The following is a 27,148-nucleotide window of genomic DNA, read 5'->3' as shown; positions in this document are numbered from 1 at the left end:
ATGTGCAAGTTCTTACTTCGCTATGCCACTGATTCTCGCAGAAAATTATCTTATGGAAAGTTTCTTCAAAAGATTTTTGAGTTTAACAAAGTCCCTATTCTAGGTGTTTGTCCTAAAGAAGCATCTTCTTATGCCTTTACAAAAGGGTATTTTGAAAGGAAAAATCTTGTTTTCAAAGATAATCTGTGGGCTTATAAGGGTGCATCTTCTAGTGAACTTAGGTCTAAGACTGCACATGATCTTTCACCCATTTCACTCACTCCCATTCACCCTAGGAAGTCTGCCACTAAAGCATCTTCCTCTTCCAGTGATGAAGTAATTGAGCTCCTTCGTGAACTCAAACAGCATGTTCTTCTTCTTGAACATGGTCTAATGCTCACTATGTCCTCTGAGCAACAAACTGCCTTCCTAGACAAAAAGAACCTCCTGTTTCCCCCCCCTGTTGTTGAGGAAGTTTCCCATGACAAAGAGTCACACCCCACTGATCCAAGTTCATCAATTCCGGATCCTGGTTCTTCAACCCCTGTGACTCCTCATGGCACCTCTACATCAGATAAAGGCAAGGCACCAGTTGAAGAGGCTGCTGAAGATGATGAAGAAACTGAAGAGGAGGATCTTGATCAATATCAGCTCTCTCGGAGGACACCTGGATCCACTTAGTTCATCATTTAGGACATTTGCATGTTGTTTGTCTCTTTTATGTTTTTGTAGTATTCAACAATGAATGTGTAATGCAATGGATATTTTAAGTTTCGTTTTGGATGTCTAAGTACTGTTTTGATGGATGTCTGAATATTTTGATGAATGATTGTCTATTCTGCTTATGTGAATGTAATGAATTTGTGGATTGTCTATTCTGATTGATGGTCTAAGTTTTGATGTGTGAACTTGTCTAAATTTGTGAATTTGTGGATGTGGTGATGTGATTGGTTGCCCGTTTGTGATGACAAAAAGGGGGAGATGATTGATGATTGGTGATGTTGGCATGATTGATGATTGGTGATGTTAGGATATGTTGGATTGATTGTTTAAATTTGGATTGGCTGATATGCTTAATTGTTTAACTCGGATGGGCAGCCTTGTGAGGGGGAGTTTTCCAAATTTTGTGATTCACTAAGACAGGGGGAGTTCTTGTCTATTTTGAAAGGGGGAGTTTTCATTGCAATCATAAAATTTCATTTCAAACCTTTGTTTTGTCATCATCAAAAAGGGGGAGAATGTTATTCTTGGTTTTGATGATCACAAAGTAATTTGAAATGTTTATACTAACCAAGAAAGTGAACACTTTGATTAGGTCTGATGGAACAAAGAAAGCATATGTTCGTTTATCTCCTGACTACGTTGCTTTGGATGTGGCAAACAAGATTGGAATAAAATGAATGAATTTAGTCATTGTTTTGTTCCAATCAAAGATACTGTCCTTTAAGTATGACAATTTTGCTATTCTTGGTATTTTGAAATGTATCTAACCTTCTTCGATTATAAGTGTCTTTACATATCAAAGAATCAGGTATGAATAGGTCATGAAATGCATTTCAACCAAAAGAAGAAGCAAAAACAGGATACTCACGTCGGACGGCCGAAAGGAATCTGTCGGACGTCCGAAAGGATAAAGAGCATCAAGAAGGAAGCTCTGTCGGACGCTCGTGAGGAAGCATCGGACGTCCGGAAGGATCGGACGCTTGCCATCGGACGCTCATCAACCGCATCGGACGTCCGAAAAATTCCAAGCTGACTTGCTAACTCTCTGCCTACGATCGGACGCTGCGGTGTCGGACGATCAAGACGCATCGGACGTCCGAACGTCAACTTGGATGCCATCGGACGATTGGTTCGGACGATGATTTGATCGTCGGACGTCCGACAGCCCCAACGGCTAGTTGACTCTTCAGCTGCCTTCTATCCGTTGGAAGCATTGATGAAGCCCATTTCTGGTTCCCTTTAAAATCAAACTGGTCTGAACGAAGTAGGAACTTTTGGCACACTTTGTTTACAAGATCTAGTGAGATATTTTAGCCAGAAAATAGTCTCCAAAGCAGATTTGTTTTAAAGTGGTGTGAATTTCTGTTGAGCATTTCTTTTGTGGTTGAAAGGATCTTTAGTGTAGCTTTGTTGAGGGTTTTCTGAGTGATTGTAAAACTTCCTAGCTTGACTAAGTGAGGCTTAGGGCAAGGAGGAAGTGCTCCCTCCATTGTACATCTAGTTGATCTTCGTTCATCAAAGAGAAGTTGCTCTTCCTAGTGTTTGGTCTTCAAGTTTGGGTAAAGCTTGGTAGACACTTGGTTTGTTTCTCTATTTTACATTTCTGTTTAATAAAATCTTCATTGCTTATCTAAACTTGCTTCTCTGATCAATATTGCTATTGTCTTCTAATCTACTTGGTTGATCATTACTAAAAAGGAAGGTAAATTTTCATTAAAGAAAAAGTGCATAAACTTGGTTAAGATTTTAATCAAACCAATTCACCCCCCCTCTTGGTTGTCTGTGGGTCTTACAAAAGTACAACACAGAACTTGGAATGCATTAACAGCAAGGGAGCAGCAGCATAATCAACTCTTAAATGACAGCCAAGCCATACAAGACCATTGCACAACAGCATGAACCTCCCGAGGACGAACCAAACTTAAATCCGTTTCTAAGAATAAGCAATACGTTCACCGACCAAAGCCACCAAAAAAATAGCAATAAAGGCCATTATACACTTGTACAACCTCCCATTTGAGATTGTAATCTTCCTCTGTTGCATCTGAACGGCCAATGCATTTCTTGACCGAAACAAACATTGTCAACAAACCCGTGGCTAGTCGGCTTGTGACAGCCCCACCTTCCCCTAAGGCGAACCAAAGGGGTTAGCGGACTGCCTGCCCAGCTCTCGCCAGGACTACGGGCAGTTACACGCGATCTAGAACGTTTTGGGAAAGTAAAAGCGCGCTCGGACAAGCCACAAGTATCAAAATAACAAAATAAAAAAAAACGAAAACAGTGAATAGTAGCCTGGACAGCAGAATCCGGCCGGAATCTGGCCGGATTAGCGGCCGGATTCTTGGCCGGATACTGTCCAGTGAGCAAGGCCGGATTTTCAAAAAAAATCCCAAGGCAATCTGGCCGACAATCCGGCCAGTTTCTGGCCGGATTCCTGGCCGGATTCAGTCCAGTGCCTTTCCGTCAAAAATTTTTCTTTTGCCGTTTGCAAGCCGATTCGCTCCGAAGTTCAACCAAACATCCATACACTAAATTTCAACATTTAGACCCTGAATAAAGCGCCTAATCTGTCGTTGCTCAGTCATGATTAATTCAGGCGCAAACTTGGACAGACGGGTGAATTGACTCTCATATTCCGCCACCGATTGAGTCCCTTGGCGAAGCCTTATAAACTCGTCCTCCTTCCTCTCCTGGACTAGAGGAGGGAAGAACTTTGCATTGAACTCTCAAATAAAGTTCACCCAAGTCCTGGGCGTCTGCTCCCGCTCCCATTTCTGGCGAATCACGTTCCACCAGGAACGGGCCGCCCCCTCAAGTTGGAACACGGCAAAAGTCACCTGCCTTTCGTCAGGGTAGTGTAGGGTTGCAAATATATCAACCATCTTTTCAAGCCACCTCTCGGCAACGTCCGGGTCGGGTCCCCCAACAAACTTTGGCGGAGCGAACTTTTGGAAACGTTCGAGAGCTCTATCTTCGCTCTCGACATGATGGCCAGGGTTTCCGGGGTTTCCAGGGTTAGGGTTTGGGTTCTGGGCTTGTTGCTGCACTACTTGTGCGAGCAAGTTTGTCATTTGCTGCATAGCAGCAGCTATCTGCACACTAGGGTCGGCTTGGGGTTCAGGATCGGGTCCAGTCGAGGTTTCCCCCGTACCCCTAACCGGTGTGGGTTGTCTAGTTCCGCGCCCACGTCCCCGACCACTCCGAGTACCTTCCATAAGTGTTACTTGGTCTAGGCAAGAGTACTAAACCAAAGTCGTAATAAGGCAAGTAAGTAATACACAAAGCTTTCGCAAAACACATATTGATACATTGCAAACATGATCACGAACATATATACACAAACCAAACAAGATCAAGCCACACACATATATACATTCAGTCAAGTCATGTACAGGCAAGTCAGAAACAAACATAGAAAATCCCCCCGAGGATTGGCCTTATCAAAAGAAATTTACACGTAGCTAATCTAACGACCCAAAACGATTAGCTAAGGCTCTATCCCTATCCCTATGTACCTACAAAAACCACCAAACTATCCCAAAAGAAGCCTAGAAGTCAAGGCCTAGTCGGTTGCCGGGGTTTGGGACCCAGGCGACGGGGTAGACTCCTCCCCAGGCTCGGCCTCCGCACACGAAGCCTCATCGCTACACTCCTCAAGGCCATCATCACAAAGATTAAGGATCGCCTCAGCGCGACCCCTGACCTTACGAGCTCGCTTAAGCTCGCGCTCTCGTGCCTCCCTCAGTCAAGCACATCGTACTCTAGCTCTTTAATCCGCGCAGCTTGCTTATCGTTGGTCGCTCTATCCTGGATCGCATCGACCTCAAGTCGAGCATTCTCTCTAGCCAACACCTTACGCTCCTTATCCAGAGCAAACACGAGGGCGTTCGGGTAGGCATAGTTCTCCTTACACGGGCACCGTCGGAGTCGATTGGACGGGCTCCAACGAATAACGGCCCCTCCCGGCTGTACCTGATATGGGATCACGGGAAGTGCTCGGCGAGGTCTCACTCCCGAAGGACTAGCACTAGCGTCTCCCTGTCCGGCCATCCTACATCACAAGAACAAGTAACCATAAATAGCAACTTAAAGGCCAAAACAATAACCCTCAAATCAAGCAGTCCTATAACACCCAGGCTAATTCAAACCTAGGCTCTGATACCACCTGTGACAGCCCCACCTTCCCCTAAGGCGAACCAAAGGGGTTAGCGGACTGCCTGCCCAGCTCTCGCCAGGACTACGGGCAGTTACACACGATCTAGAACGTTTCGGGAAAGTAAAAGCGCGCTCGGACAAGCCACAAGTTACAAAATAACAAAATAATAAAAGAAAATGAAAACGATGAATAGTGCCTGGAATAGTAGAATCCGAGATCCCACCAAACATTAATACATAGCAATTCAACATTTACAACCACATTTGGCATGTCAAGAGCTATACATAAGGGATACACATATTCGGTTTGCCATTCAAAAGATGAACCCAATACACATTAGGGTTTCATGCAAAGAGCTATCAAAATAGACATATACATGGCTCAATTTGGCAACCACAAGTATGAGCTTCCAAAAGTGATTATTTTCCTGTAAGGAAAACAAATGGAATGGTGTGAGCTAAAGCTCAGTGAGCAACTATCACGCAATCAACCAAGACCACTTAAGCATAACCGTTCATTTCAAGTTAACAATTAAGAAGCAAAGCAAAACGGTAAAAGGATACGGTCGGCTCTCAAGAGCCCATTTCCACGCTTACAATCTTGATCCAACTTCATTGACCCTCCGTCAATGTTAAAAGTACCAAACCGTAGACCTCTCTTCACTTCCATTCCTTCCACCCAACATACCCCAACCGGGCCCGCACTCCAAGCAGTAACTTTAGGTGATACTCGAGTACACCGGAACCAAGAGTCTCATTACCACAAGATTCCCATTTCAGTCCCCGTGGCTAGTCAATTTTCACGACCAAGCCCTCGCTGGCTCGATTCAAATGACTCCCAACGGAGTCGAACTCAGTAGTACAGTAGGGCCGTTGGATACTCGTCCAACCGACACCCAAACAATATCAGTACATTAATTCATATAGCAGTACAGTAAGACAGTGAAACGGTAAACAGTCAGTCACAAGAATAAAAGGAATGAGGGCGGTCAAGTACACCCTCACCCTAATCATTTCCAATAGCCAAACAAGCCTTCAAGGCATCACATTAGCATATAGCAAAGCCACATTATAAACATCCAAGTGAGTAGTATACTCACCAATTAAGCAAGTGAGGTTTCATGCACCGTCGTCCCTAGTACGTCGTGCACTAACGTCACGCCCTAGAACATGTAAACAAATACCATAAGACTCGATAACGAGTCATAAAGCCAAGCCAATTATAACCCAATAGGATTTCATATGCATAAACAAGCATAATAGCAAACCAGAAATTTCAGCAAAGGGAACTCATTTGATCCAACAACAAAAACAGTTTTCGCCTCCTAATGCGGTTCTGGCTTGGTTTTCTGCATTTTTGACCTAGTTGTGCTAGGATTTGGACTGAGTGGCCTTCTACATTGTTGTAGCCCTGTCTTTTAGCTTCGAGATGGTGGGTCTTACGTCCTCATCCGATAAGCGTAGCGCATTTTGTGCCATTACCGCATTAGGAGGCGAAAACTGTTTTTGTTGTTGGATCAAATGAGTTCCCTTTGCTGAAATTTCTGGTTTGCTATTATGCTTGTTTATGCATATGAAACCCTATTGGGTTATAATTGGCTTGGCTTTATGACTCGTTATCGAGTCTTATGGTATTTGTTTACATGTTCTAGGGCGTGACGTTAGTGCATGACGTACTAGGGACGACGGTGCATGAAACCTCACTTGCTTAATTGGTGAGTATACTACTCACTTGTATGTTTATAATGTGGCTTTGCTATATGCTAATGTGATGCCTTGAAGGCTTGTTTGGCTATTGGAAATGATTAGGGTGAGGGTGTACTTGACCGCCCTCATTCCTTTTATTCTTGTGACTGACTGTTTACCGTTTCACTGTCTTACTGTACTGCTATATGAATTACTGTACTGATATTGTTTGGGTGTCGGTTGGACGAGTATCCAACGGCCCTACTGTACTACTGAGCTCGACTCCGTTGGGAGTCATTTGAATCGAGCCAGCGAGGGCTTGGTCGTGAAAATTGACTAGCCACGGGGACTGAAATGGGAATCTTGTAGTAATGAGACCCTTGGTTCCGGTGTACTCGAGTATCACCTAAAGTTACTGCTTGGAGTGCGGGCCCGGTTGGGGTATGTTGGGTGGAAGGAATGGAAGTGAAGAGAGGTCTACGGTTTGGTACTTTTAACATTGACGGAGGGTCAATGAAGTTGGATCAAGATTGTAAGCGTGGAAATGGGCTCTTGAGAGCCGACCGTATCCTTTTACCGTTTTGCTTTGCTTCTTAATTGTTAACTTGAAATGAACGGTTATGCTTAAGTGGTCTTGGTTGATTGTGTGATAGTTACTCACTGAGCTTTAGCTCACACCATTCCATTTGTTTTCCTTACAGGAAAATAATCACTTTTGGAAGCTCATACTTGTGGTTGCCAAATTGAGCCATGTATATGTCTATTTTGATAGCTCTTTGCATGAAACCCTAATGTGTATTGGGTTCATCTTTTGAATGGCAAACCGAATATGTGTATCCCTTATGTATAGCTCTTGACATGCCAAATGTGGTTGTAAATGTTGAATTGCTATGTATTAATGTTTGGTGGGATCTCGGATTCTACTATTCCAGGCACTATTCATCGTTTTCATTTTCTTTTATTATTTTGTTATTTTGTTACTTGTGGCTTGTCCGAGCACGCTTTTACTTTCCCGAAACGTTCTAGATCGTGTGTAACTGCCCGTAGTCCTGGCGAGAGCTGGGCAGGCAGTCCGCTAACCCCTTTGGTTTGCCTTAGGGGAAGGTGGGGCTGTCACACGGCTCTGAGAAATAGAAACCACGTAAATGTTGGAATGTATGCCCTAAAACAATGTATTTGATTTTATTTTATACATTCCTAAATTATATGTTTTGTATTTTAATAACTTCTTATTTATCTGTTAAATATTAGATATAACTGATAAAGTCCTTAGAATGTTTACTAATGTGATGGTAGTCACAAGAGTTGATGACTATGAGATATCAATCGCTTTTATAGTAATATTCTTAAAATTCCCTAGTTATAGTACTAATGAAATAGGACATCTTTAGTACGGTAAAACTAGTACACAGTTAGCCTCTAATTAATGTAATTAGTGGTTGTTCTCATCAACTATGGTATATTGATACCTAGGCTAATGTGTAGATGATTTGGAAAGTACAAATGCATTGGATTGATCCGTTTAGAGATCCCGTTAGGATATCTATCTAGTGCCAATGGTGTATCTCTAGTGAAAAATTGTGTAAGTGATCCTACGACTTGAGATCACCATAATATCTTGAGTGTGAATCGCTACATTTTGACTCTAATTACTTGTTACTCTTCGTGAGTGCCTTAAAGTGTAGAAGTTGGATGTAGTGTGAAGCATGTAAAGAAAATGGGTGATTGAGATAGGATTTACCACTCTGATAGAAGGAGTTGATATCCGGTTGGCCACTAGTGAGAAATTAACCCTAAAGTGGACTATTAGGTAAATTGAAGAATGTCTTCAATTTAACCTAATTAAGGGTAAATTTCGGGAACTAGAAAATTTAATTAGTCATCAGGGAATTGGCACTTATTCCTTATTCCTGACTAATTGGATATCTTTGGTGAAAGGATAATAATTACACGGTAATTTTTCACGGAAAGGTTAGGTCAAATTCCCTTGACTAATTCCGAATAATTAGGTAATCGCGATGTGTTGCTAGACACCGCTCGTGATTTATAATTATGGATTATGTGAGAACCCGTAATTTGCATTTTCTAGGTTTTCGCATTTTTCATGGCTTGTTTTCTGCACTTTCTGTATCCGGAAAATTTTCTAGATAAATTTTATGAGCAATTATAGTTTTTAGATAATTTTTCTAGTATTGGAGAGGTTTTAGAAAATGAAGAATATATATTGGACGTGGGACCCGCTAGTGCGACAAGTTCGGAAAAATTCGGCCAATAAGGTTAAGTTTCGGATACTGTGTAAAATTTATCGGGTGTTAAGAGAAAAGTAGAGAGTGAGATTGATTGATGTGAGAGGAAAAAGAAAGATAAGATTGCATTAATGTAGGTGACAAGTGTCACCACTACATTGGTTTTGACTTAAGAGTTACTATTCACTATTTTGACTTTTGACCAAAAATTGGTTAAATATCTCAAAAATGCACAAAAAAATTACCATTTCTTACCTCTTGTTGGCCGAACCTCTTGTGCAAGGAAGGAAGAAGAAACTCTTCAAGTTCTAGCTACTACTTGGTGCAAATCACCCAAAAACATTTGCTTACATCCATTTCTACTCCATAAAAATCTTTCTAGTTGGTGATAGAGGTTGTTTGGTGAAGTTTTCTTGAAGAGCTAGGGTGGTCTACAACTCCTATTCTCTTATTTCTTAGGTAAGTGATGATTAAACATTCTACTACACTTATTGATGCTTAATGGGACCTAAAGTGATGGATTATGTGACTTGTTTCTTGATTTGAAGTGTTTTGGTGGAGTTTTCAATTTTATGATGAATTTTCTGGTTTCATATGATCTTGACGGTGTGGTTGTTTTTGATGGTTGGTAATAAGGGGCTTTAGCTCTAGTAGGTGCATATGATAGGAAATTGCAATCAATTTTGAATTTGAAAGAATTTCTGGAAAATTAGGGTTCTTGGTTGAACATTCTGTCCGAAATTTTAGGTCATAGATAGAGGCCGAATTGGACTTTGCTCAAAACATGAAAGTTTTAGGTATTGATGAGTTTGAAGTGTCTACAAAATTTCAGGGCATTTGGAGTAGTGTAGAGTGAGTTATGCCATTTTTACTGTTGCTGTTCTGGGTGAACAGAATGTACGAACTGCGATAGTAATTGTCTATTTTGACTGGCATTGGTTTGGATTTTGAAGTTGGTGTCTTCTGATGAAATGTATCTGGTTGTCTTAGCTAGCTTATGCCTTTGGAATTTCGGCATTTGGACTTGTATAGACTGAGTTGTGTTCATTACAGTTTGGTGTGTTTTGCAAACCTGTTTTGGTAATTCTGGTTTAGTATTTGGCACATTTGACCTAGTTGTGCTAGGATTTGGACTGAGAGGCCTTCTACATTGTTGTATCCCTGTCTTTTAGCTTCGAGATGGTGGGTCTTATACCCTCATCCGATAAGCGTAGCGCATTTTGTGCCATTACCGCATACGGAGGCCAAACCTGTTTTTGTTGATTGATCAAATGAGTTATATTTTCTGATTTTCTGGTTTGCTATTATGCTTATATATGTATATGAAACCCTATTGGGGTTGTGATTGGCATGGCTTTATGATTCGTTATCGAGTCTCATTGTACTTGTTTGCATGTTTTAAGGCTTACTCTTATTTCGGTCATTTCCTAGCTAACTTTTGTACTTGTATTGCTTTGAGCCTAGTGAACGGCTTTTGGGAAATGAGATGACTTTTGTGTGAGGTTTTGGGACTGATTTGAGGAAATCATGAAGCCTTAATGGCTGGAAAAGTAAGAAATTTAGGGGAAATGCTGTCCGATTTTCTAGGCCGTTTGGTTCTTTAAGTTGGATTTGCCTTTTGATGGAAATGAAGGGCTTTTGGGTTGTTGACCCTAGGTCTTCATGTTATCTTTTGTTTCCAAGAAAATCATGTTTTTGCACCCTTGCATTAGTATTTTTGGGCAAGGCGTACGACGTGTAGTCGAGCCTCACTTGTGCATTCCGTTTACTCGATTTTGGATATGAAACCTTCAATTGGTTTATTTTGATTATTTTAGGGTTTCTTGGCGATTAAGGCCAATCTGAAGTAAAAACTTTTGAAGTTGAGCCGGTGAGTGTACCACTCCCCTCCATTGCTATTTAACTTGATTTCTGCTCTGCAATCTGTTTATTTGTTCGAGACGAGGGTGTACTTTATCACACTCGTTCTCTAGTCTGTTCATATGCCAATTTACTATGCAAAATTTGAATCTGTTATCTGTGTCTGCATCTGTTCGGATTTCTATGACCTATGAGCTCAATCCTGTGGCTAAGTTATTCGAGTCGGGCCGGCAAGGGCCTGGACGATTAGATAACGAACCACGGTAGTCTGTTCGGGGATTTTGGGTATTGAGACCCTTGATTCCGGGTATACTCGAGTATTACTATTTTGTTCGTTTGAGGTGAGCGGGCCCGGTAAAGGGGTGTTTGGTGGACGGAATTCGGTGATAAGAGGGGTCTACGGACGCATTGGTTCTATATACGTTGACGGAGAGTCAACCGGTTTGGATCAAGTATTGCGCTGGAAATTTGGCTCCTGAGAGCCACCCGTATCCTTCTGATTTGAATCATTGGTTCCTTTGCTTTACATCTGACATGTGTATCTGATTTGTTAAATGTGAAATGCCATGATTTTAATGCTATCTGTTTGGTACCTCATTGAGCGCAAGCTCACCCCTTTCCGTTCCTTTTGTTTTCCTTACAGGAAAATAAACCCTTTTGGTCTGGATTTGACAAATGGCTGCCAAATTGAGCTAGTTGAACATATCTTTTGTATAGCTCATGTATTAAAACCCTAAGTGTACTTTTGGGGCGTTTTCTCTTTTGATTTGGCAAACCGTGTGTATATATTAACTTTTGAAAACTTTTGTATGTCATTTTGATTTGTAAACGCTAAAGTTCAGATGTGAATGTTTGTTGGCTATTTCGGTTGGGTTCTGACGGGTCGGTCACTATTCATGGCCGACTTCGGATTTCATTTTTTAAAAATTTTGGGTTATTTTACCATTTTGACTCGTTTACGCTCGTTCGTAAGTTCCGGATCGCTATAGATAGTTCTAGTCTGCATCGTGAGTCCTGGCGAGAGTTGGGCAGGCAGTCCGCTCACCCCTTTGGTTCGCCTTAGGGGAAAGTGGGGCTGTTACAATTGGTATCAGAGCCACTTCGCGTGGTCTCTGCGCGGAATGAGCTTGGGCCAAGTGGTGTATGGTCCTGATTTCATGAATATGTCTAAGTGCTCGTTTGAGCGTAAGTTATGAACCAGACATGCCATAAGTGTAAAGATCTTTATCATGGGATTCGAGGAAGATAGATATGTATGTCGGGTAGGAATCTGTAATATAGATGTTTTACTCTTGGGACTGGCCAGCTCGAGAGGTGAATTGTCTTATTTTGGATTCTTGTGCCTGAGTACTCCAAAGTTGAAACGGTGTTAAGTATGTGAGATTTGCATATTGGGAACATGAATAGGCTTTGTTTGGCTGGAATGAGTCCATGAGGTTATTGGATATCTAGTTTGCATGGTAAGTGACGTGAGGGATCGGACGGGGTTATTTTAATTGGGTCTGGGACTATATCGCCTTTACTCTTGATTTGCTTTGATACCGCTATGACATAACAGTGGTTTGAGTATTGTGCATAGGATTATCTGTCTAATGTGGCATGTATTGGTGTATCTGATTAACCGTTTTCTTGATACATGGTGTGTTATATGTGCATATGTCATTGGTGTAATTAGTGTGCTAGAATTTGATTACTTTTGTCACTTTACTGTGGTTATGCGTTGAATTACCTTGGGGAAAGGGGAAAAAGAAAAGAGAGAAAAAAATAAAATAAAAATATATATATATATATATGTAAGGAGTAAGCAGTCGTGGACGTGGTCGTGGCCGTGGAACTAAGCGAGGCCAAGAATCAAGAGAAGAAAAGGGAAACAATAACTGTACGAGGATCGAGAATGCCACTTGTACTTAGGAATGTATTATGACTCATTGTTTTGCCCGACAGGCTAGTACCCGAGTTCCAGCACTTCCGTAAGATGACACATTGGATTGATCCGTATCAGAAAATTTCGGTTCTCCGAGATGAACTAGAGGTTCAAGGGAGGCTGACCGAGTACTGGGAAAGGCAATGGAAGCAAGAGTATTCGGAGAAACTTGAGCTCTTATACCAAAACATGGAGTTAAAGAGGAAATACGAAGAGATTTCCAAGGAGACTGTAGCAATGGCACAAGGTAATACTTCTATGGGGACGCCAGAGGAAGCTCAAAGGGCAGGAATTGTAAGGCCACAGGGGACGATCTTCTATGCCAAGAAAAGGGGCAAGAAAAGGGGTAAATTGCCAGAACAGGGTGAGCAAGGTAGGCCCTTGGCGAAGAAGGGTCGTGGAGCTAGGGGTGTGACAATTCTGGAGACACTTAAGGAGGATACGCCGGGAGGAAACTCAAGGGAAAAAGGACCACTGAGGGATATCTCACAAGGAGATCAGACCCCAATTCCTCTACCATATTGTGGCTATTGTAGAAAATCCAATCATTTTGAAGAGAATTGTTGGAAAAGAGGAGGGAGATGTCTGTGCTGTGGGAGCGCCGAGCATCGAATTGCTCATTGCCCGAGTAAAGCGCGTGAAAAGAAAGGAACCCAGCAACCAACCAAGACCGACCCTGGACCGTCAAGTGGAAAAGGGACTGGAATGAAGAATCTCGTTTCTTCTGACTCTGAAGACGAAGAAGGTACAGGCCATTGGTTACTTTAAATTTGAAAGGTAAAATTTCGAGGGCGAAATTCTTTTAAGGGGGAGAGAGTGTGAGAACCCGTAATTTGCATTTTCTAGGTTTTCGCATTTTTCATGGCTTGTTTTCTGCACTTTCTGTATCCGGAAAATTTTCTAGATAAATTTTATGAGCAATTATAGTTTTTAGATAATTTTTCTAGTGTTGGAGAGGTTTTAGAAAATGAAGAATATATATTGGACGTGGGACCCGCTAGTGCGACAAGTTCGGAAAAATTCGGCCAATAAGGTTAAGTTTCAGATACTGTGTAAAATTTATCGGGTGTTAAGAGATAAGTAGAGAGTGAGATTGATTGATGTGAGAGGAAAAAGAAAGATAAGATTGCATTAATGTAGGTGACAAGTGTCACCACTACATTGGTTTTGACTTAAGAGTTACTATTCACTATTTTGACTTTTGACCAAAAATTGGTTAAATATCTCAAAAATGCACAAAAAAATTACCATTTCTTACCTCTTGTTGGCCGAACCTCTTGTGCAAGGAAGGAAGAAGAAACTCTTCAAGTTCTAGCTACTACTTGGTGCAAATCACCCAAAAACATTTGCTTACATCCATTTCTACTCCATAAAAATCTTTCTAGTTGGTGATAGAGGTTGTTTGGTGAAGTTTTCTTGAAGAGCTAGGGTGGTCTACAACTCCTCTTCTCTTATTTCTTAGGTAAGTGATGATTAAACATTCTACTACACTTATTGATGCTTATATGGTGCTTAATGGGACCTAAAGTGATGGATTATGTGACTTGTTTCTTGATTTGAAGTGTTTTGGTGGAGTTTTCAATTTTATGATGAATTTTCTGGTTTCATATGATCTTGATGGTGTGGTTGTTTTTGATGGTTGGTAATAAGGGGCTTTAGCTCTAGTAGGTGCATATGATAGGAAATTGCAATCAATTTTGAATTTGGAAGAATTTCTGGAAAATTAGGGTTCTTGGTTGAACATTCTGTCCGAAATTTTAGGTCATAGATAGAGGCCGAATTGGACTTTGCTCAAAACATGAAAGTTGTAGGTATTGATGAGTTTGAAGTACCTACAAAATTTCAGGGCATTTGGAGTAGTGTAGAGTGAGTTATGCCGTTTTTACTGTTGCTGTTCTGGGTGGACAGAATGTACGAACTGCGATAGTAATTGTATATTTTGACTGACATTGGTTTAGATTTTGAAGTTGGTGTCTTCTGATGAAATGTAGCTGGTTGTCTTAGCTAGCTTATGCCTTTGGAATTTCGGCATTTGGACTTGTATAGACTGAGTTGTGTTCATTACAGTTTGGTGTGTTTTGCAAACCTGTTTTGGTAATTCTGGTTTAGTATTTGGCACATTTGACCTAGTTGTGCTAGGATTTGGACTGAGAGGCCTTCTACATTGTTGTATCCCTGTCTTTTAGCTTCGAGATGGTGGGTCTTACGCCCTCATCCGATAAGCGTAGCGCATTTTGTGCCATTACCGCATACGGAGGCCAAACCTGTTTTGTTGATTGATCAAATGAGTTATATTTTCTGATTTTCTGGTTTGCTATTATGCTTATATATGTGTGAGAACCCGTAAATTCCCTAATTTTTTTTCCTAGGGTTTTTCCCCTTTAATTGCATGTTTTCTGCGTTTTCTGGCCTAGGAATATTTTATTGGTGGATTTTATGAGTAATTATAGTTTTTAGATGATTTTTCTAGCATTGGATAGTTTTTGAAAAATTAAGTATATAGAAAGGACGTGGGACCCACTAGTGCGGAAAGTTCGGAAAAATTCGGCCAATAAGGTTAGATTCCGGATACTGTGTAAAATGTATCGGGTGTTAATGGATAAGTAGAGGAGTGTGAAGTGATTGATGTGAGAGGTGAACAAAGGATAGAAATGCAATTAATGTGATGCCAAGTGTCACCATGATATTGGTTAGGACTTAAGAGTTACTATTCATTTTCTTGACTATTTTGACTAAGTGGTTAATATCTTCAAAAAAATCACAAAAATTCACCATTTTCACCTCTTGATGGCCGAACCTCTCTAGCAAGAAGAAAGACAAAATTCTTCAACTTTCTAGCTTCCATTTCACTCAATCTTCCAAAACCAACCACATAACTTAGATTCTACTCCATAAAATCTATCCTTTGGGTGCTTGTGAGTGGTCTATTGAAGTTTGTTTGAAGGTCTTAGGTGGCCAACATCTCTACATCTCTTGTTTCTTAGGTAAGTGATGTTTGACTACTCCCTTATACTTAACGATGGTTATTTTATGCCTAATGGTGGCTATGGTGTGAGAAATTGTGGATTATTTCATGGTTTGGAATGAATTGGTTGAGTTTTTTATTTTATGAGGAATTTTCTGGTTTCATATGATCTTGATGGTGTGGTTGTTTTTGATGGTTGGTAATAAGGGGCTTTGACTCTAGTAGGTGTGAAATGTTGATAAATGCAATCAATTTTGAATTTGGAAGAATTTCTGGAAAATTAGGGTTCTTGGTTGAACATTCTGTCCGAAATTTTAGGTCATAGATAGAGGCCGAATTGGACTTTGATCAAAACAATAAAGTTGTAGGTATTGATGAGTTTGAAGTGCCTGCAAAATTTCAGGGAATTTGGAGTAGTGTAGAGTGAGTTATGCAGTTTTTACTGTTGCTGTTTTTGGTGAACAGAATGTCCGAACTGCGATAGTAATTGTCTGTTTTGACTGGAATTGATTTGGATTTTGTTGTTGGTGTCTTCTGATGACATGTATCTTGATGTCTTAGCTTTCATATGCCTTTGGAATCATTGCATTTGGACCTGTATAGACTGAATTGGACTGATTACAGTTTTGTGGGATTTGGGAACCTGCAATTACGGTTCTGGGTTGGTTTTCTGCATTTTTGACCTAGTTGTGCTAGGATTTGGACTGAGTGGCCTTCTACATTGTTGTAGCCCTGTCTTTTAGCTTCGCGATGGTGGGTCTTACACCCTCATCCGATGAGCGTAACGTATTTTGTGCCATTACCGCATTTGGAAGCCAAAAACTGTTTTTTTTTTTGTAAGGTCACATTAGTGCATTGCTGAAATTTCTGGTTTGCTATGATGCTTGATTATGCATATGAAACCCTATTGGGTTATAATTGGCTTGGCTTTGTGACTCGTTATCGAGTCTTATGGTATTTGTTTACATATTCTAGGGCGTGACGTTAGTGCACGACGTACTAGGGACGACGGTGCATGAAACCTCACTTGCTTAAGTGGTGAGTATACTACTCACTTGGATTTATAAAGTGGCTTTGCTATATGTGATTGTGATGCCTTGAAGGCTTGTTTGGCTATTGGAAATGATTAGGGTGAGGGTGTACTTGACCGCCCTCATTCCTTTTATGCTTGTGAACGACTGTGTACTGTTTCACTGTCTTACTGTACTGCTTTATGAATGACTGTACTGATATTGTTTGGGTGTCGGTTGGACGAGTATCCAACGACCCTACTGTACTACTGAGCTCAACCCCGTTGGGAGTCACTCGAATCGAGCCAGCGAGGGCTTGGTCGTGAAAATTGACTAGCCACGGGGACTGAAATGAGAATCTTGTGGTAATGAGACCCTTGGTTCCGGTGTACTCGAGTATCACCTAAAGTTACTGCTTGGAGTGCGGGCCCGGTTGGGGTATGTTGGGTGGAAGGAATGGAAGTGAAGTGAGGTCTACGATTTGGTACTTTTAACATTGACGGAGGGTCAATGAAGTTCGATCAAGAATGTAAGCGTGGAAATGGGCTCTTGAGAGCCGTCCGTATCCTTTTACCGATTTGTTTTGCTTCTTATTTGAATATTTGCAATGAACGATTATGCTTAAGTGATCTTGGTTGATTGTGTGATAGTTGCTCACTGAGCTTTAGCTCACACCATTCCATTTGTTTTCCTTACAGGAAAATAATCACTTTTGGAAGCTCATACTTGTTGGTTGCCAAATTGAGCCATGTATATGTCTATTTTGACTAGCTCCTTGCTTGAAACCCTAATGTGTATTGGGTTCAATTTCTTTTGGTTGGCAAACCGATCATGTATATCCATGATGAATCGTTTTGATATGCCGCTTTGGCTTTTGGCTTGTAAATGTTACATTTCACTGTATATATGTTTGGTTGACATTTGGTTGGGTTTCGGATTAACTTGTATTTCAAACGGCAAAAGAAAAATTTGGCTACTCTCGGCCTAGTATCCGGATTCGGACATGGCCGGTACTGTTCATCATCGGTTTCAATTTTTGTTTTTTTTTATTTTGTGATTTTGACTTGTTTACGCGCGTGGGTATGTTCCGGAACGTATTAGATCGACGTGAACTGATCCGTAGTCCTGGCGAGAGCTGGGCAGGCAGTCCGCTAACCCCTTTGGTTCGCCTTAGGGGAAAGTGGGGCTGTTACAATTGGTATCAGAGCTTAGGCTTCAGATCTCTGTAGCGTATCCTAGAGTGAAAGATTAGGATGCCTGACTGTGAGATTAATTTGAATATTATGTGAACGAGGATCTATCGTATCCTAGGGGTTAAGAAATTGATTATTTGGGAGTTTCTTACTTGGGATTTATATGGAAGGAAAATATGGGATGAGAGAATTGTAGTGAAAGATTAGACGACTTTGAATTATCCTTATACCTCGAAGCATGGCCAGAGTTGAGGTATTGATATTACTGGCTATGGGGGTTAAGAGACCGAAATTTGTTGGCCAACCTCCACGTATGATGATTTTGAACCAAGATAAAAGAATATCAAATGAATAAAATGCATTTTCTGCCTGTATACTTCCTAGAGAAGTTTTGCTTTGGATTTTTTTTTTAAAAAAGAAAAAACTAGGATGTACTAGTTTTATTTGCAAGCGATGATTTGCCGATTCTGATGAGTTGTTGAATTTTGTGTATGGTGGGTGGATACGGTTAAAATTTTCTAAACTAAGTTTTCTCCTTGATTGTAGACCGGCATATTCTCGCACTTGAATTTGTCTCTGCTTTACATGAAAAACAAATATATCTTGAGTTTTCGAAAGAATGGCGAGCTATTGGAATTATAATGAAACTCCTGAACTTGATAAGTTTCGGGTTACTTTATATACTTTACTTATGGTTTAAAATTCTTGACTTTCTAGATGGGTAAACCTATCTTTAAGTGTACGGACTGAGGGACTTTGAGATATAAAGTAACCGCATGCAAGAGCACGAGGTTAGTGTGAAGTGACTTGGTTTATATTTGACACGTAAGTTAGCCAGCTGTACTTGTTTCTTGGGTTTGAACTTGGAACTTGAGACTTTACTATAGAACCTAAGATTGGTTATTCTTGAAGATGATGGTATTTTTGCTAGTCGCTTGTTTATTCCAGATTTTGAACTTGGAACTTCGAAAGGATAACCTTTGGTTTCAACTGGTGTTATGGATTGATTGGATATCGTAAGGGTAGGTGATTTGATTGAAATTAGCAATAATTGGACCCTTTGGTTTAACTATAGCCTAGGAAGGGTGGTGCACGTCCTGAGGCTTTGGTATCCTGCTTACATGAGCTTTTATCTGTGACATATTGGCCTTATTTTGTGACTTTTAGCTCGTGCTATAGTTTTTGATACCTGTAAAGAATCATGTTCCGATTCAAACAAATTTTTATACCTTGTATATGTCTTGTCCGGTGTATATGTCTTGTATAATTGTTAGCTCGTGCTTAAATATGCCTTGTTCTGTGATTATAGACTTCTATTAAGTAGGGCAGCAGGAATGGAAAATGTCCCTAGTACTGAAAATGAATCGAGAATAAACCCGAAGATCAGATCTATCAGTGTATTAAGGATTAACCTAGTCGGGAACTTGGTGAGATTTTCTTGTGCGCAACATATATGATGATTGGTTCTGTGACCATATTTCAATTTTAGGAAGTTTGAACTCTCCAGTAGTATTTTGTTGGTTTGGTGAAAAATCTTGAACTGCCTGAGACCGATTAGATTGAGCTTACTTGCAACTTGAACCTATTTAGGCTAAGGTGCCTTACGTATCCTTAATGGACCTCATTTGACTGAATATATGGAATGTGGACTAGGATTTGTGACTGCTTAAGAATGTGAATTGCTGGACAGAGGTTAGGCCAGTGTGTTCCTACCTGTACTTATGATCCTTGAACTTGAACTTGTGTTCATGCTCCCTGAACTTGTAATATTTGACCCTGCTTTTGAACTTCTTCGTACTCGCGCACTATGAACCTGAAGAAATTGGCTCTGCTTTTGAACTTATTGATTGAACACTGCTTTGACCCTACTCTTGAACTTATTCGTATTCATGTGGTTGTAGACCGGCTACTACTTTTTTGTAGCGGTTGAACTGAACCTCTCTGGTGGGGCATTGCTTGTTGTGTTGTCCAGCACCGCCATTCTCTGGCGAGGCATGCCTGTTGTGTTGTCCAGCACCACCAGGGATGAAATACTTGAACGGAGGCTCTCTGGTGAAGTTTAGCCGTTGTGCTAGCTTGTTGTGTTGTCCAGCACCACCAAGGCCAACTTACTGAACTGAAATTCTTTGGTGAAGCATAGCCGTTGTGCTAGCTTGTTGTGTTATCCAGCTCCACCAGGGATGAATTTTGATTTGAAGCTTCGTTATACCCTGAATTTCTTCCAATTATCTGGGACTTTACGTCCGATTTCAAGTCTTTGGCCTGTTTTATCTGGTTACGCGATTAACTCCTTACTGGACCACTGGACCATGACTATTTGATAAGTTGGATTGGCGTGATATTTAGTACTTGACTGTGATAAGTGATTTACAAGATCGTGAATTGTGATAAGTAAGGTTAGAATGTTTCTTAGTATTTGACTGACTTTGGGAAAAACAAATTGGACCTGAGGAATACGAGTTGGAGTAGATGGAATTCTACTGCTTGATTGGTGTCTGAGCGATATCTTGACCGGCTTTATATAAGAGTGGGAATGTCGAGGACGACATTCTTTTAAGGGGGAGAGAGTGTGAGAACCCGTAAATTCCCTAATTTTTTTTCCTAGGGTTTTTCCCCTTTAATTGCATGTTTTCTGCGTTTTCTGGCCTAGGAATATTTTATTGGTGGATTTTATGAGTAATTATAGTTTTTAGATGATTTTTCTAGCATTGGATAGTTTTTGAAAAATTAAGTATATAGAAAGGACGTGGGACCCACTAGTGCGGAAAGTTCGGAAAAATTCGGCCAATAAGGTTAGATTCCGGATACTGTGTAAAATGTATCGGGTGTTAATGGATAAGTAGAGGAGTGTGAAGTGATTGATGTGAGAGGTGAACAAAGGATAGAAATGCAATTAATGTGATGCCAAGTGTCACCATGATATTGGTTAGGACTTAAGAGTTACTATTCATTTTCTTGACTATTTTGACTAAGTGGTTAATATCTTCAAAAAAATCACAAAAATTCACCATTTTCACCTCTTGATGGCCGAACCTCTCTAGCAAGAAGAAAGACAAAATTCTTCAACTTTCTAGCTTCCATTTCACTCAATCTTCCAAAACCAACCACATAACTTAGATTCTACTCCATAAAATCTATCCTTTGGGTGCTTGTGAGTGGTCTATTGAAGTTTGTTTGAAGGTCTTAGGTGGCCAACATCTCTACATCTCTTGTTTCTTAGGTAAGTGATGTTTGACTACTCCCTTATACTTAACGATGGTTATTTTATGCCTAATGGTGGCTATGGTGTGAGAAATTGTGGATTATTTCATGGTTTGGAATGAATTGGTTGAGTTTTTTATTTTATGAGGAATTTTCTGGTTTCATATGATCTTGATGGTGTGGTTGTTTTTGATGGTTGGTAATAAGGGGCTTTGACTCTAGTAGGTGTGAAATGTTGATAAATGCAATCAATTTTGAATTTGGAAGAATTTCTGGAAAATTAGGGTTCTTGGTTGAACATTCTGTCCGAAATTTTAGGTCATAGATAGAGGCCGAATTGGACTTTGATCAAAACAATAAAGTTGTAGGTATTGATGAGTTTGAAGTGCCTGCAAAATTTCAGGGAATTTGGAGTAGTGTAGAGTGAGTTATGCAGTTTTTACTGTTGCTGTTTTTGGTGAACAGAATGTCCGAACTGCGATAGTAATTGTCTGTTTTGACTGGAATTGATTTGGATTTTGTTGTTGGTGTCTTCTGATGACATGTATCTTGATGTCTTAGCTTTCATATGCCTTTGGAATCATTGCATTTGGACCTGTATAGACTGAATTGGACTGATTACAGTTTTGTGGGATTTGGGAACCTGCAATTACGGTTCTGGGTTGGTTTTCTGCATTTTTGACCTAGTTGTGCTAGGATTTGGACTGAGTGGCCTTCTACATTGTTGTAGCCCTGTCTTTTAGCTTCGCGATGGTGGGTCTTACACCCTCATCCGATGAGCGTAACGTATTTTGTGCCATTACCGCATTTGGAAGCCAAAAACTGTTTTTTTTTTTGTAAGGTCACATTAGTGCATTGCTGAAATTTCTGGTTTGCTATGATGCTTGATTATGCATATGAAACCCTATTGGGTTATAATTGGCTTGGCTTTGTGACTCATTATCGAGTCTTATGGTATTTGTTTACATATTCTAGGGCGTGACGTTAGTGCACGACGTACTAGGGACGACGGTGCATGAAACCTCACTTGCTTAAGTGGTGAGTATACTACTCACTTGGATTTATAAAGTGGCTTTGCTATATGTGATTGTGATGCCTTGAAGGCTTGTTTGGCTATTGGAAATGATTAGGGTGAGGGTGTACTTGACCGCCCTCATTCCTTTTATGCTTGTGAACGACTGTGTACTGTTTCACTGTCTTACTGTACTGCTTTATGAATGACTGTACTGATATTGTTTGGGTGTCGGTTGGACGAGTATCCAACGACCCTACTGTACTACTGAGCTCAATCCCGTTGGGAGTCACTCGAATCGAGCCAGCGAGGGCTTGGTCGTGAAAATTGACTAGCCACGGGGACTGAAATGAGAATCTTGTGGTAATGAGACCCTTGGTTCCGGTGTACTCGAGTATCACCTAAAGTTACTGCTTGGAGTGCGGGCCCGGTTGGGGTATGTTGGGTGGAAGGAATGGAAGTGAAGTGAGGTCTACGGTTTGGTACTTTTAACATTGACGGAGGGTCAATGAAGTTCGATCAAGAATGTAAGCGTGGAAATGGGCTCTTGAGAGCCGTCCGTATCCTTTTACCGATTTGTTTTGCTTCTTATTTGAATATTTGCAATGAACGATTATGCTTAAGTGATCTTGGTTGATTGTGTGATAGTTGCTCACTGAGCTTTAGCTCACACCATTCCATTTGTTTTCCTTACAGGAAAATAATCACTTTTGGAAGCTCATACTTGTTGGTTGCCAAATTGAGCCATGTATATGTCTATTTTGACTAGCTCCTTGCATGAAACCCTAATGTGTATTGGGTTCAATTTCTTTTGGTTGGCAAACCGATCATGTATATCCATGATGAATCGTTTTGATATGCCGCTTTGGCTTTTGGCTTGTAAATGTTACATTTCACTGTATATATGTTTGGTTGACATTTGGTTGGGTTTCGGATTAACTTGTATTTCAAACGGCAAAAGAAAAATTTGGCTACTCTCGGCATAGTATCCGGATTCGGACATGGCCGGTACTGTTCATCATCGGTTTCAATTTTTGTTTTTTTTTATTTTGTGATTTTGACTTGTTTACGCGCGTGGGTATGTTCCGGAACGTATTAGATCGACGTGAACTGATCCGTAGTCCTGGCGAGAGCTGGGCAGGCAGTCCGCTAACCCCTTTGGTTCGCCTTAGGGGAAAGTGGGGCTGTTACAATATGTATATGAAACCCTATTGGGGTTGTGATTGGCATGGCTTTATGATTCGTTATCGAGTCTCATTGTACTTGTTTGCATGTTTTAAGGCTTACTCTTATTCCGATCATTTCCTAGCTAACTTTTGTACTTGTATTGCTTTGAGCCTAGTGAACGGCTTTTGGGAAATGAGATGACTTTTGTGTGAGGTTTTGGGACTGATTTGAGGAAATCATGAAGCCTTAATGGCTGGAAAAGTAAGAAATTTAGGGAAAATGCTGTCCGATTTTCTAGGCCGTTTGGTTCTTTAAGTTGGATTTGCCTTTTGATGGAAATGAAGGGCTTTTGGGTTGTTGACCCTAGGTCTTCATGTTATCTTTTGTTTCCAAGAAAATCATGTTTTTGCACCCTTGCATTAGTGTTTTTGGGCAAGGCGTACGACGTGTAGTCGAGCCTCACTTGTGCATTCTGTTTACTCGATTTTGGATATGAAACCTTCAATTGGTTTATTTTGATTATTTTAGGGTTTCTTGGCGATTAAGGCCAATCTGAAGTAAAAACTTTTGAAGTTGAGCCGGTGAGTGTACCACTCCCCTCCATTGCTATTTAACTTGATTTCTGCTCTGCAATCTGTTTATTTGTTCGAGACGAGGGTGTACTTTATCACACTCGTTCTCTAGTCTGTTCATATGCCAATTTACTATGCAAAATTTGAATCTGTTATCTGTGTCTGCATCTGTTCGGATTTCTATGACCTATGAGCTCAATCCTGTGGCTAAGTTATTCGAGTCGGGCCGGCAAGGGCCTGGACGATTAGATAACGAACCACGGTAGTCTGTTCGGGGATTTTGGGTATTGAGACCCTTGATTCCGGGTATACTCGAGTATTACCATTTTGTTCGTTTGAGGTGAGCGGGCCCGGTAAAGGGGTGTTTGGTGGACGGAATTCGGTGATAAGAGGGGTCTACGGACGCATTGGTTCTATATACGTTGACGGAGAGTCAACCGGTTTGGATCAAGTATTGCGCTGGAAATTTGGCTCCTGAGAGCCACCCGTATCCTTCTGATTTGAATCATTGGTTCCTTTGCTTTACATCTGACATGTGTATCTGATTTGTTAAATGTGAAATGCCATGATTTTAATGCTATCTGTTTGGTACCTCATTGAGCGCAAGCTCACCCCTTTCCGTTCCTTTTGTTTTCCTTACAGGAAAATAAACCCTTTTGGTCTGGATTTGACAAATGGCTGCCAAATTGAGCTAGTTGAACATATCTTTTGTATAGCTCATGTATTAAAACCCTAAGTGTACTTTTGGGGCATTTTCTCTTTTGATTTGGCAAACCGTGTGTATATATTAACTTTTGAAAACTTTTGTATGTCATTTTGATTTGTAAACGCTAAAGTTCAGATGTGAATGTTTGTTGGCTATTTCGGTTGGGTTCTGACGGGTCGGTCACTATTCATGGCCGACTTCGGATTTCATTTTTTAAAAATTTTGGGTTATTTTACCATTTTGACTCGTTTACGCTCGTTCGTAAGTTCCGGATCGCTATAGATAGTTCTAGTCTGCATCGTGAGTCCTGGCGAGAGTTGGGCAGGCAGTCCGCTCACCCCTTTGGTTCGCCTTAGGGGAAAGTGGGGCTGTTACAGATTAATTATTTATTATAAGTTATGATAAAATAAAGTTGTTTATTTTATCTAATTATTAAGCCATAATTATTACCAATGCATTCGGGACCTATTGGGTCACACGCAATAGAGATTTAATCCTGGATTGAAACTATGTAAATAATCGTGGTTTAATTTTAAAGGAAAATTAATCCCAGGCCTTTTTGAGCAGATAAGAGTAAATGGTTATCTCTTATCTATCAGATAATGATAGATAGAGTCTGGTGTGATGAGAAGTCTTATTGTTTTGACTTTGAATCAAACAAGAAGACTCATCATTCTAGCTAATCATATATCTCTCTCTTTCTCCAATGGTGTCTGGGCGTTAGCTGATATAGAGATACAGAGTGTGAGCGTCACATACGAGAGAGAGAGAAAAAAATATATGTTTGAAAGGAGTAAAAAGGCTAGCACCTTTTTCTCTTCAACACATAGTTCGTGAGACGATCCAGGGTTGCTCTAGCGTGGATATCAGTAGAGGCAGGATGATTGGACTGCTTAAGGGCTGACCATCCTCAAACAACGCTGCTGGGAGACGCCGCTTGGATTAAGGTAATCCTAAAACCCTACCTTTAGTACATCATACGTAAAATCTAGGGTGATTCCTGGATGGTTTTAGGGAAAAATTTTTATTTTTCCGCTGCGTAGTATCCCTAAAACCCAACAGTAAACTGCCTAGAACCTGGTACTTTCTGCTGGTTCTGCAATAAGGATGAATTGGAATCATTGATTTCTATAATGGAAAGCCCAAACCATTCAAAATGTGTGCTATTTTATGTACGTTATCAACCATAATCTAATAGTATTTTTCATGATGTACAAGTTCTTGGATCACATCATCAGCGCTTAAAAAAAGAGTCCGAATCAATTAAATTACCAATTTTCAAAGGAGTTGTCTAGTTTAATCATCAAGAAAGAAACATCTAAAACCACAAAGAAAAAACGTAAGTCTGCTCAGCATTTTATGGCAATAATAAAGCGAAGAATTAATAAGCTGATCAAATACATTTAACTAAAATGAGCACTTAAATGTCTTGCTCTTGCATGTCCTCATTCAGTGAAAATCCCACCCCAAGAATTACGACTCTGGAATCACATATATACAAAATCAAAGACTAACCAATGAACAGTCACTACCGAAAGACCATTACACTAGCGTTGCATTGCAGGAAGAACCATCACTATAAAATAAATGCACCTTAGTCCTTACAGATCCAAAAGAGAAATTCAGTTTACGAGACAAAATAGCCAAATAATTCCATTAGTTCCAACAGTAAAGCAACCAACAATCCCCTAAACTTATATTTCAACATTCTTGAGATTAATACAAGGGTTAAGCTTAACATAAGTGTTCCCACAACTTAAAGGTATACTTCAAGTTCCAAGCATAAATGTGCATATAGCAAGTTGTCAAAGATTAATATGAGAAAAGAAAGAATTAAACCACATAAAGGTCTACCAACCAAATGAAATATAAAACTAGTGGGTGAGCTTTTTCTCCTCTAACTTGAAGCCTTATTCTTGGAAACGTCATGCATGAAGCATAGCTAGTTAGACTGCAGATCATGTTACTAGTCTAACAATTACTCTGTGAAATCAAACAGGAAAAAAAAAGGTGAAACACGGAGAATGGTTTGCACAAACTCACGAACAAATAGCCCAATTCCATTATAAGCCACGAATGGGAATATTAGTGGATGGTCTGTGCCAACTCAAGGAGAAACAGCCTAATGCCATTGTAAGCCAGTACTAAAATGGGAATTTCACATAAAATTCACTAAAATTCAAAACATATTAACAAATTCAATAGATATTAGCTGAGAGACATGGAATCCAAGATTGAAGCAATCAATTTTTACCAACCTGTTAAATTCCAATATGTCATTACCTAGGGTTTAAGAAATGGAAATGGATGAAACAGTAAAATGCAAACTCCAAGATCAGGAAATGGGGCTTAATTGTATTAATAATTCTATAAAACTATTATAGAAACAGAGGAGATGGAATAAGGAGAGAAGGGGAGAAGAATGAAGGAAACTTGGGGAGAGAAAAATGCTACAATCTGTCTGGGTTTGGCTACCTGATTAGAAATCTTTCTTCCTAATTTTTCCTTCACTACTGATTCACCTTCTTCCTTATCCATCTTCATCTCTTTTCTGATCAACCTATGTTATTATTAAAAACATTAAACCAATATGGAACCCTTGAAGAAATCTCTAAAATGCTGAATTACTTGCTGGTGGAGCATAAGAAGCCTAAACAAACAACTAACGTAGTAGAGTATATGAGAAATTTGAAGAGTGGAGACATGAGATGTTGGCTTTGAAACCAGAACTCAGTGAGAATTACTTTAT

This window comes from Coffea arabica, chromosome 11e (assembly GCF_036785885.1).
Source record: "Coffea arabica cultivar ET-39 chromosome 11e, Coffea Arabica ET-39 HiFi, whole genome shotgun sequence".
Classification (NCBI taxonomy): Eukaryota; Viridiplantae; Streptophyta; class Magnoliopsida; order Gentianales; family Rubiaceae; genus Coffea; species Coffea arabica.
The sequence above is the reverse complement of the archived record's forward strand: the minus strand, read 5'-3'. Positions refer to the sequence as shown.